This window comes from Rousettus aegyptiacus, unplaced genomic scaffold (genome assembly GCF_014176215.1).
Source record: "Rousettus aegyptiacus isolate mRouAeg1 unplaced genomic scaffold, mRouAeg1.p scaffold_m13_p_13, whole genome shotgun sequence".
In the NCBI taxonomy this organism is placed as follows: domain Eukaryota; kingdom Metazoa; phylum Chordata; class Mammalia; order Chiroptera; family Pteropodidae; genus Rousettus; species Rousettus aegyptiacus.
Genome location: NW_023416288.1, coordinates 65,539,416 through 65,550,782, shown reverse-complemented (window position 1 = coordinate 65,550,782; position 11,367 = coordinate 65,539,416). Strand labels below are relative to the sequence as shown.

At 34.7% G+C, this 11,367-nt stretch overlaps 1 pseudogene; it reads right to left on the bottom strand.

Annotated features, from left to right (window-relative positions):
• Positions 1-11,006: 11,006 nt before the first annotated feature.
• Positions 11,007-11,125, bottom strand: LOC118610931 (annotated as a pseudogene).
• Positions 11,126-11,367: the final 242 nt, after the last annotated feature.

The window sequence follows — 11,367 nt, the reverse complement described above, 5'->3', positions numbered from 1 at the left end:
TACTTTTTTTTATAGATCAAGTTCAGTAAATTAGATCATTTCTTTTACTGGGTCAGGCTCAGCATCGTAAAATATTTTTTATTTAGTGCTCTATTTGGAGCCAAAATATTCTTTCATTCTAAATGTTAATATTCTGAAAATTAATAATTTACCTTTATTTATTTAGGGGCAAATAATATCTATAGAGGAAAAAAATCTCAGAACAGAGCCTGAATCTATTTGACTTTTAATGTGAATCCAGGAATTTGAATAATCACAAATAGAGCTTTAAGAAATACCTTTATCAGGCATATGCAAAGTGTGAGTATTAAAGTAAATGTTAATAGCAGTGGAGGTTAACATTCCAGAAAGAGTTAAGGCATGCCTTGAGGATGAAGTTGGGGGACCAGGACTCCTTGGCAGTGGTAACTAGATGAATAATGAATTTCAGAAACTTCGTAACCATCATTCTACATTAAAGAGACTGAACCAGATAAATTACTTTTTTATTCTCTACTCTGCTAATATAATATAGTTATTTTAAAAATATGCCATATTGACAGAACCGTCTGGCAAATAGAAATATATGTTAGCTCTTTCCCCACTAGTGCTTTACCAACCAGAACCTTTTTTCTCTAAATATGGATTTATGCCCAGAGTTGAATGCAGCCATAAGCACCATCATTCATTTATTTGCTGTCTAAGGTCCTATACATAGGAAGCAAAGTCTCTTCAGGAGCTGGTATCTCAAGTCACATTCTCATTCTATATTAAGTGCCTTGAATGTGTGAGGGAGATCATGGCAGGCGTAATTATTCCTAAGACATCTAAGTATAACTTTAAAAACTACCTCTTTTGGAGCCCTATTTTTTTTTTTTATGCATAGAAAATCAAACACGTTACTTGGATGCAAAGTAATTTTTGAAGAAAATTTTATCTAAAAGTCATGTGCATATTAGATTTTGGTAATCTTGTTTATCTAACCAAAACTATAAAGTTGTCATCTCTTTCTGTGCCCCTATAGAGGTCTCTCTCAATGTTACTCTTTTTATGTGGTGACTCAGTAAAACCTGAAAGTATGTCTCATCTTTATCAAATGTATTAAAATGCTCTACACATCTTCTTCCAACATTGCGAACTTCTTAGATATTCAATGTGTAGAAAGACACTTTTTAAGAACTTTTGTCTAGAATGAAGCTATCTGGTACTATTTGAAGAAATTTACTAGCAGTACATACCTTCTAAACTTCTAAAGCAAAGCCATCCATGGGAAGAATATTAGAAGCAATGTGCTTTTGTGATTGGAGTGCTTTTAATGTATCTGAGTCTCAGAGCCATGTTCTAATCACAAGGATTCATGAATTATGTGGCATAATTTGTCTAGCTAGTTGCCTAAGAGTTTATCATTATGAAGGTAGCACAATGTCACAATATTTTAATCAGCATGTTTCAGCTTATTGACATCCAGAGTTAATCAATGTTATTTTTCAATCTTTTATGCAGTCATTATTAGGTGAAGATACTAGAGCACTGATTTGGGAATCAAAAGTTCCAATTCTGTAACAAACTGGCTGTGTCACTTTCAGCAAACCAAATTACCTTTGTCTGCCTCAGTTTTTTAATCTGCAAAATAACAGCAATGGATATAATGACCTTTGAAGTGATTCCTCTTCAGCTTTAAAAGTGTAAAAATTTATTCATCTCTTGCTACTCTCATGGAATAGCCTTCGACTCATGAAATATATGCTGAAGTATTTAGGGTGAGGTATCATAATGTTAGCAATTAACTCTAAATGATTCAGAAAAAATAATTGTGTGTGTGTGTGTTTGTGTCTGTCTGTCTGTCTATATCTATCTATCTATCTATCTATCTATCTATCTATCTATCTAGCATCTATCTATGTATCTGTTACCTACCTGAATCTATCTAAAGTTCATCTGTCCATCCGTCCGTCTGTCCGTCCATCCATCCGTCCATTCAGCCATTCATTTAGAGACAAGGATAGAAACAGAGAGACAGAGAAAGGAGTTTAAAACAAATGAGGCAAAATATTAACAACTGGTGAATATAAGTGGAGAGTATGAATAGATATGATATTCTTCAAATGTTTTTAAAAATTTGAAACTTTCATGAGAAAAATTATGAGAAAGAATAAATAATTCTGTTAGAAGCACAAGAAGCAAAGGCAAAATGGCATAAAAATTAAAATATTTGTTTAGAGATTATTGACAAATATTACTTAACATGTGATTCTGATAAAACTTGGAAGGATGTGCATTTTTCTGCCTATGATATTGTGGGGCAAAAAAATACATTCCTTCCCACCTGCTAAGTTCTTCTAGCTGGGCTAATAATCAGATTAACAGAGATAGATTAACAGGAGAAAATGCACAAAGTTTATTAGAGATTTATGCCAGTGGTGCTATAAACCATGAGACCTCAAACACGTTGGGCATTTGGGGTTTAAATACCATTATGGAAAAAGGCGAAGGGGGCAAGGGTCTGAGATTTTGAAGGAAATAGGCAACTTACAGGTAGCTGAGGAGCAGTAGAACACAAGTGGCAGGCAGATTCTTGCTAGACGACTAATTTTATGGGACATATTAGGGGCAATGTAACTACCAGGCCTCAGCCTGGAGCATCCTATCTAATGCTAAGGTGAACATGTTAAGATTACCTTCCATGGGGGGGGGATGGAGGAGGTAGATAAGAGAAAAGGGAGTCAAATATATGGTGATGGAAGGAGATTTGATTTTGGGTGGTGAACACAATGCAATGTACAGATGATGTATTAGAGACTCGTACATTTGAAACCTGTTTGATTTTATTAACCAGCATCACTCCAATATATTTACTGAATGAATGAATGAATGAATGAATGAATGAATAAAATACATACCTACATAAAGATTCCCTTTCAGGAGCAGGTTTTTCCATTTGAATCTCTTAGGCAGGAAAGGAGGAGGGGCAAAGTTTCGAAATTTTTTATTTCTTAATAACTAGCTTAAAATCAGTATCCCAGAAGGCACAGTTTTGGGGTGGTAAAAGTATGTTCTCCTTAAAGATTAAACCCATATAGTCAATCTTACTACTCTCTAGCTGTTTATATCTGTGGTAAGGAGGGAAGAAGCCTAAGCATGATGACAGTGCCCGTTGGTGGCATATCCTGCCATGTCCACTGGCCGTATGCTGGCAGAAGGAGCGAAATATCAGAGCATGTGTGCTTTACTTTTGTTTTTTTAATTAACTTATTTTTTTAAGTTTACTATTTTTTACTTCTTTTTTATTTTTTTTATGGTGACATTGGTTAATGAAATCCAGTAAGTTTCAGCCGTAAACTTTAATATTAAGGCACATATACGTTTACACTGTGTGTTCACCTCCCATAGTTAGATTTCATTCTGTCACCACATATTTGACCCCTCTTACCCCATCTACCTCTCTGCTTCCCTTACATTTTGGTAACCACTAGTCTTTTGTCCATGTCCATGAGTCTTTGTTTGTTTGTCCTGTTCCTTTGTTGCTTTTAGGTTTATATCCCACATATAAGTGATATCATGTGGTTTTCAACTTTTTCTGTCTGGCTTATTTCACTTAGCCTGATTATTTCAAGGTCCATCCACGTTGTTGCAAATGGCAGTATTTCATCTCTTCTTATGGCTGAGTAACATTCTGTTATATATATGTACCATAGCTTTTTTAGCCAATCATCTATCATAGGACACTTTGGTTCCTTTCATGTCCTGGCCACCATGAATAATGCTGCTATGAGCTTTGGTGTGCAAATACCTTTTCGGATATGGGTTTTCAAGTCTTTAGGGTAAATACTCAGTAGAGGGATTGCTGGATCATACGGTAGATTAGTTCTTAGTTTTTTTTGAGGAACCTCCATACTGTTTTCCATAGTGGCTGTACCAATTTGCAGTCCCATCAGCAGTGTACAAGGGTTTTTTTTTTTTTTCTCCATATCCTCTCCAACATTTATTATTACTTGTCCTGTTGATTATAGCCATTCTAACAGGTGTGAGATGAATGAAGCATGGCTCCAGTTGTAAACACAGCCCAATTAATGTTCTACAGTTAGATTAGCATAATCACCTTTTGGGGAGGCATGGAGATAGGAACAAGGGAGCAGAGACTACCTTCTCACTGCATAGAGTCAGCATGAGTGAATAATCTTTTTATTATTGCTGTAGCAAGTATGGTAGTCTGATGGATATGCAGTGTATGCAAATATAACTAGAATATTGCTTAACTTGAAAACTTCTGGAATTTTAGGCTTTCTATCTCAGCCTTTTAGTTTGTACTTTTAGTATAAAATCAACTTTAAGTTTATATTTTCAACTCAAGCTACTCTTAAGTTCAATTCCCATGTTAAATGACCCTTTGTCTTTTATAATCACCTCTAGCTTCTTAATATGTCCAATTAGAATTTGTTTCTAAAATACATTTCTCAGAAGTTCTGATGATTTCTATTATTTTTCTGCCTTTGTAAAATTTTAGGGAAAGACTGTTTTCCCCTTTAGCTTAATTCTATTTGAAAAAAACTCATTATAGAAAACTTGAACAGCACATTTTTTATGAAGTCTCTTTAAAAGTATGTTGTTACCGAGATTAATAGACCAGTTATAGATTACAAATGCTTGATTACAAAAGTTCTCTGTTTCTAAAACTAAATAATTTACACATCAAATATATAATTATAACTATCTAAAACAAATTTTCCACAGCCATTTCTATTATCTTATTATAATGAAAAAAATAGTTTTTTAACTTCTTAATACTTTTATGCTTTGAGAAGTATTAATTTTGCCTTATATAAAGATATCCATCGTTGGGTACAGGAAAGTATGATATGCTCTAGATGTGCTTGGCTGGGAGACTCTTAACAGGATGGCATTTCTGCAGCGAGGTGTTGTTTTTTGGGTTTTGTTTTGTTTTCTAAATAGGTGTTCTTAAGTTAATATTTCAAGAACTGAAATAGAGGAAATAAATAATAACATAACCAATACCACATTACATATTGGTTTAAAAATATGCATTTTCTGTACTTAGTGTGTTGAGAGGATTATTGTCAGCTAAAGTCTAAAAAGGACACTAGAGTAAAAATGATAACACTCTTTTGAAAGAGCTGGAGCAAAATTCCAACAGTAGGAGATTCTACGCTAGGGAAAGAAGAATAACCAGGGATATAACCATCTAAAAGTGTATGTTAAAACCAATCTATGTTAAGAGGCACAATTGCAGAATCAAAAGACTAAGTTGTGATGAGTGTAGGTTGGGATTGACCAATGTGGACGTAAGATTTCGTGATTAGGGCAGTGTTGCTAAAGTTGCTTATAGCCTCTTGAGAGGTGGCAGGGATGGAGAAGGACTATAGCTGGTTTCCTCTGTCTTGGATTAAAGACCAATTTTTGGTGGTCTCTGAAATATCTGAACCACGGGAGGTCATAATGACCAAGGTCAATAATGGTCCAGGCATACAATACCTTGTAATACATCATCTTGTTTGACTAGTATACCTGACCACTAACATCTGGAAGCAAGTTTTATAAGTGCAGCTTTATATATAAAGATATTCAGATTCAAAGATGTTAAGAGTCTTATCAAATTTATACAATAAGAAGGTGTCAGGCCTAAAATTCAGACCCACAGTTTCTAGGTCTAATTGCAGTGCTCCTTAGACTACATCAGGAGGAAGAATTAATCCCTGGATATTTCACAGCACATGTGTTTCAATTTTCAGTTATATGAAATACTAACTTATCCAGAATTCTTCATTCCTTAATAATGCTGTTTAGTAATAATATTATTTCTTGGTAACTTTTATTTGAAGGTAATCTTATTAAGATATTATCTTTGAATATGCTGAATGTATAACAGTGTACAAGGCTAGCCATTAGGTACTGCCTACCATATATAGGGGGTGGGGGAAACCCTCAAGGATTAATGGCAAAGTAATTCAGTTATATTTAGGAAGAAGTCCTGTACTCTCTCTCTTTCCCCCTTCCCCTCCATTCCTGCTCCTGGTGCATTAATTCTGGTCCAGTTCTTAATTTAAACCATTATGTGGGGGCCTCTTGTACATCACTGCATATCCTCTTAGATGTACCTCTTTCTTCAGCTATTACAGTGATGCCCAGTTCCTTGAAGATGTCCCTCAAAATCATGCAGGGACAATGTGACGATGTCTCACCTTGGGCCAGGGCTTCTTGCTCTAAGGCTTTTTTGAAGAACAGCTTGGAACTCTTGCAGGCCTCTTATGGACACTCACGGATAGGCAGCTAGGGTTCGGATATCAGTGTCTATGGGGTTACCCTTGACCAATAGGGAGAAAATTAATGGGTAAATACTCTCTCTATTGTTCTTTGGGCTGCAAATTCTGACATCCATAAACCTCCTGCATGATCAAATACTGGCATCCCCCAGCCTGGTCGGCAATGAATCAATACATCTTTTAACTTGCTTTTCTTATTTTGCTATTAAACTCTCCTTGCCCTCAACTTCGTAGGATTGCTTTGGTTGCTTTGTAAGTCTTTGTCTATGGCTGCTCTGCCTTTGAGGGAACTTAGGCTAATGCAGCAAACCTTGGAGAAGGAGTTTAGTTTTCTCCAAATCTAGCATACTATTTCAGTTGTACTTAGAAGAAACCCAAAGAGACTGTGGCTAGTAATGAACCTCTAATGAGCCCTGGCATTCATTAGACATGGAATCCCAAAAACTGGCTGAAGTTCGCCCAATAGAATCACAATTTGACAAGTTTCCTGGCCCAGCATTAAGCATCTAGAGGGGAATATAATGAGAATCAGAGCTTTGTATTCCCTCTCGTCCCCCAGGCACCTGCTCCCTCCCTTGCCCCAAACCTCCTAAGATTGAATTGTCTGACTTGAGTTAATGGAAAACTCTGCCCTTGGAACTGCATCTCAGAGCCAAAAGCAAAGCTAGTAATGAGCCCCAGGTGGTATGTCCATTTGCTGTGCTGCTTCGCAAATTAACTGTGGCCAAAGAATTTTATCTTGTGCTCTCAAGATACATTTTTTAAAAACATAGATTTACTTTATAACTAAACTTTAAATATATTTTTTTCTATATATTTTCCTATGGTGTAGTTAGATGTGAAATTATTTATTTTTCCTATAAAGAATTCTAACACAGTTCCAAACTTCCACTCTAATGACCAAAATAATGTTCAGTTTTATTATAAGCAGCAACTACAGTACATGTAATAACTGATTATGTTCAATTCATTTTGAAGACTCATTTTTAATTTTTACCTTTAAAAAGTATAATTCCCCTTATCAGAGATAATGATTATTTCCAGTGTTCAGATTGCTAGTAAAATATCAAGGAGCAAATATTCTAAATGGTATGTTTTTTTACCTTTTTTTAAATTGTGCTTTAAATTTTAAAAAGTTCGACATTTATACAATCCATGAAGTGATCCCCAATGACTCTAGCACCCATCTGGCACTACACACAGCCATTACAATAATATTGACTATATACTCTATGCTGTACTCTACATCTCCTTGACTGTTTTATAACTACTAATTTATTCTACTTCATCCCTTGCCTTTTTCACCTAGCCACCAACCCCAGTCCCCTCTAGCCATCACCAGTTTGTCCTTTGTATCTGTGAGTCTGTTTTCGCTTAGTTTGTTTATTTTAAATGATGTTTTTTAAAGTCTCATTTCCTTTGTTTTCTTGTTCAGATTTGTACTGGTATTCTGTATAAAATTTGGATCATTAAGAAAAAATATTTTATACAGTCACCTGCAAATAGAGAAGTGCATTACTAAACTAGTGTCATTTTAATGGACCAGATGACAGAGTTTAAAAAATATTTTAATATTAAAATCTGTTTTTCCCCTTCAAACAGACCTATGTAATGTAGTTAAAGCTTATTGCAGAATAGAATTGCTGATGGATCTATTTTTCACTTTTTCTGAGCACTAAAGCACCCTGAAGGTAGATTCTTTGATATATATACCATATCTAGTTGAAAGCTATGTTTTATAAGCTGACCTTCAAAGCAGAGAAGAGAAATTTGCTAATTAATTTATTGGTAGCATAATTGCATTTTCAGTGTCATACGCCTTAAAATTATGTATTTCTCTGAAAATATATGCATACTTAAGTTGCGTATGTATTTGCTTATTGTCAGTAAGAAAAAATAGTAAATTGAAATATTTTAATATCGAATATTATTTTTTACATATCAAAGATTAATTTTGGGGGGGGCACACTACATTTTTGTAGTCTGTCTTTAGGCTAAGTCAACACTTTATTATCTTATCACTTGTAGATTCACTGAGTCTTACTTAACCTAAAATATTTTTGACTTTCAAAATAGAAATAAAATAGTCTTTGAATTTTATTCACAGATTTACTTATAGTGATTCTTCAGTATTCATGTTAGCTATTCTTTGATCATTTTCTCCTAAGATCTATATATATAAAATAGATTTGAAACTTGAGAGCTTTATAATATTAACTATACAATATTTCAATTCTTATGGAAATGTCTCTCAAGTTCTTTTGGTTAATTTTACTGAACACAACACAACTAGCCCTAGATTCCATGCTTATTTCCCTAATATAATTTCAGTGACAGTAAAGCACAGTGCTATGAAACTAATGTCACCCAATCAGTTGCTATAGAGGTCTCCTCATAAAGAGAAAAGCCCTAACCCACAACTATAAAAGGTATGTCATCTTTGATAGTGTTAACATACTATTGCGTATAACGGCTATTACTAAGAACAAACAGGTGGTGTTTTGTAATCTTTTTATTGAGAAATCAAGAAAGTCTTGCTGCCTGAGGCAGTATGCTCACCAACTATTTAATTTGTTCCTTTATATTTATTACCCAGCCCCTGAAATTAGGTAAGATACTGTTAATAGCAGTGGCAATGGGCTATGAACAAATGTGAAGTGAGTTATACACAATTCTGTATGGTGCGACTTAGAGTGGAACCTCTGCTACTCCAAGTGGACTTGAAAGGACAATTTTACTGCAGAGTTACTTGGAGATACACTTGGAGAAACTTTGTGAGAGAGGAAAATAAACTTTCATTGTTATAAGACACTAAGATAAGGGATTGTTAGTGCAGAATAATTGAGTCTATACAGATAAATGCTGATATTGAAACCAAAATTGGAGAGTTTCTGCAACAAAAACCTAAAATGTAAAGCAGCATGAAACTGACATCAAAACCTATAAAAGATATTCTTTTCAACAGTGAAATATTTGGCAAATGCACATCTACAGTGTATGAGGAGGCAGGTCATATACCTAAAAATGAAACAAAATAAAAATACCACCACCAAAACAACAACAAAAATGTGTGGCCTTTAGGAAAGAGAGTTTGAAAATTTTAGAATTTTGAGTAGTTGTAAATGGTTGTGTTTGGCAAGATATTATAAGGAGTCTATAGGTTCAGATCATTGTTGGCTTATTTCTGATCAAATATGGAGGAGAATAGATAAAATCTGGGTCTCCCAGGATTATAAAGTTCACTGTTTCTGGACTTTTGCCAATAAAAAGTAAGATTAAGAAATAATTTTGAGGAAGAAAAATCCACAAAATCTCTAAATTAATTTAATCAACTCAGTGGTTAAAAAAAATCAGAGTAAGAGTATGAAACTAGTATATACTTTCAAGTGAATAAAATAATTTAGGGAAAAAATATGATTGGTGTACAAAAAAGCACACAGCCTCAAAATGTCCCCATTTAAATTCATAGAGATATAAGGGGTAAGAAAGCAGAAATTATAGTGAATCTGAAACTTCTCTTGGAAAGACTAAGATTCTACATATGAACTAATTGGAATCAAACCTGTAAGCTTAGTTTGGGAGAAGTATTATACCTTAGAGCAAAAAGCTTGAGACTATTCAAGACTTAAAATCGCTTTTAGGTGCCCAACATTTTAGATTAAAGAGAAGAGGTGAGATACCTTCTCATCCACAAAGAGGGCGTAGTCTTCAAATGTCCACCTCAGACATGGACCAGGATAAAGACATACATAGTTGATAAAGAATGTAGGATGATAGGATGATAGTCACTCCTTCCATAGAGCATGGTCAAAGACTGATTCCAGAACATTTCCTACTCTCATTGGATGGGGTTCCTTATGGTGCCTTCCCGATGGGGTTGCAGAATGGGTATGTGGCAAACTTCCCATGCGTATGGAACTGTAAAGGAGTGAGAGTGTTACTCCTCTCACATTACTGCATTCTCAATTTCTCAATAACGCAAATGGAATACATCACTGCCTCCGCCACTTTTCTTCCTTCTAAAGGGTAGACATTTTTGTAGTTATTCTGTATAAGCTTTATTATTACATTGGGATATGGAATGGAGTTAGCAATTGTATTTTTAATTCAGATGTCTCCAAACCAAACAAAGCTATACCTTGACCTGATATAGACAGTACTGCATATCGCTCAGAGGTAAGCCTTTGGACTGGATTCATTGATGGGATGCAACTTTGGGCTATCTTCCTTGAGGAGAGATTCTATGTGAAAGGTACATTTGGAGGACAGAAGGGCAAACTAAGACTGAGATATAATGGCCATCAAATAAACCATTTCTTTCATTACTTTGCTGGTAGGCAAAACCAAAGGAATAATGTTACTTATGAGATGAGAGCAGAAGTGATCTGTATCACTGAGAAAATGATCTCATAGCCAGGAGTGATCTTTTATTGTCTCTTCCCCTAACGAGCTGCATGTCCAGACTCTTCATCAGCCATCATCACTAGTGGCCACGTGAAAAGTGGTTGCTATCAAATCCATAGAGGACATTGGGGGACAAAAAATAAGATGGAACTATTTGTTACTGCAGCAATACCAGGCCTTGACTGAAATATAGATGATTGGTTAGTCATTCCAAACAAATAAAAGGATGGCAAGAAGAAATCTTATTTATTTATTTATTTAGGTGTGGCAACCTTTGGTTGACCTCACAGATTGCAAGGACCTTGTCAGCTTACAATTCCTTATTTTTTTTTTTTTTATTTTTTACACCTATAGCACCTGGTCTTCTTATGTGGTCTCCCATCCAAGTACTAACCAGGCCTGACCCTGCTTAGCTTCCGAGATCAGACAGGATCAAGCTTGTTCAGGGTAGCATGGTCATAGACCTTTTTTTTAATTGCATTGATATTTTACCTAGATCTAAAAATTTTGAAACAAATACAAAACCTTTGGAGGAATATATTAAAGGCATGGAATGTCTTTTAGAGATGCATTCATTGCTACAATGAGTTTACTTTATATAACCTAAATTCAAATAAGTATTTTAATTGTTCCTATGCACACTAAAATTTTAATGTAAAAAATAATTCTTTTTTAATGAACAAAAATTTCCTTCAATAATAAAAAC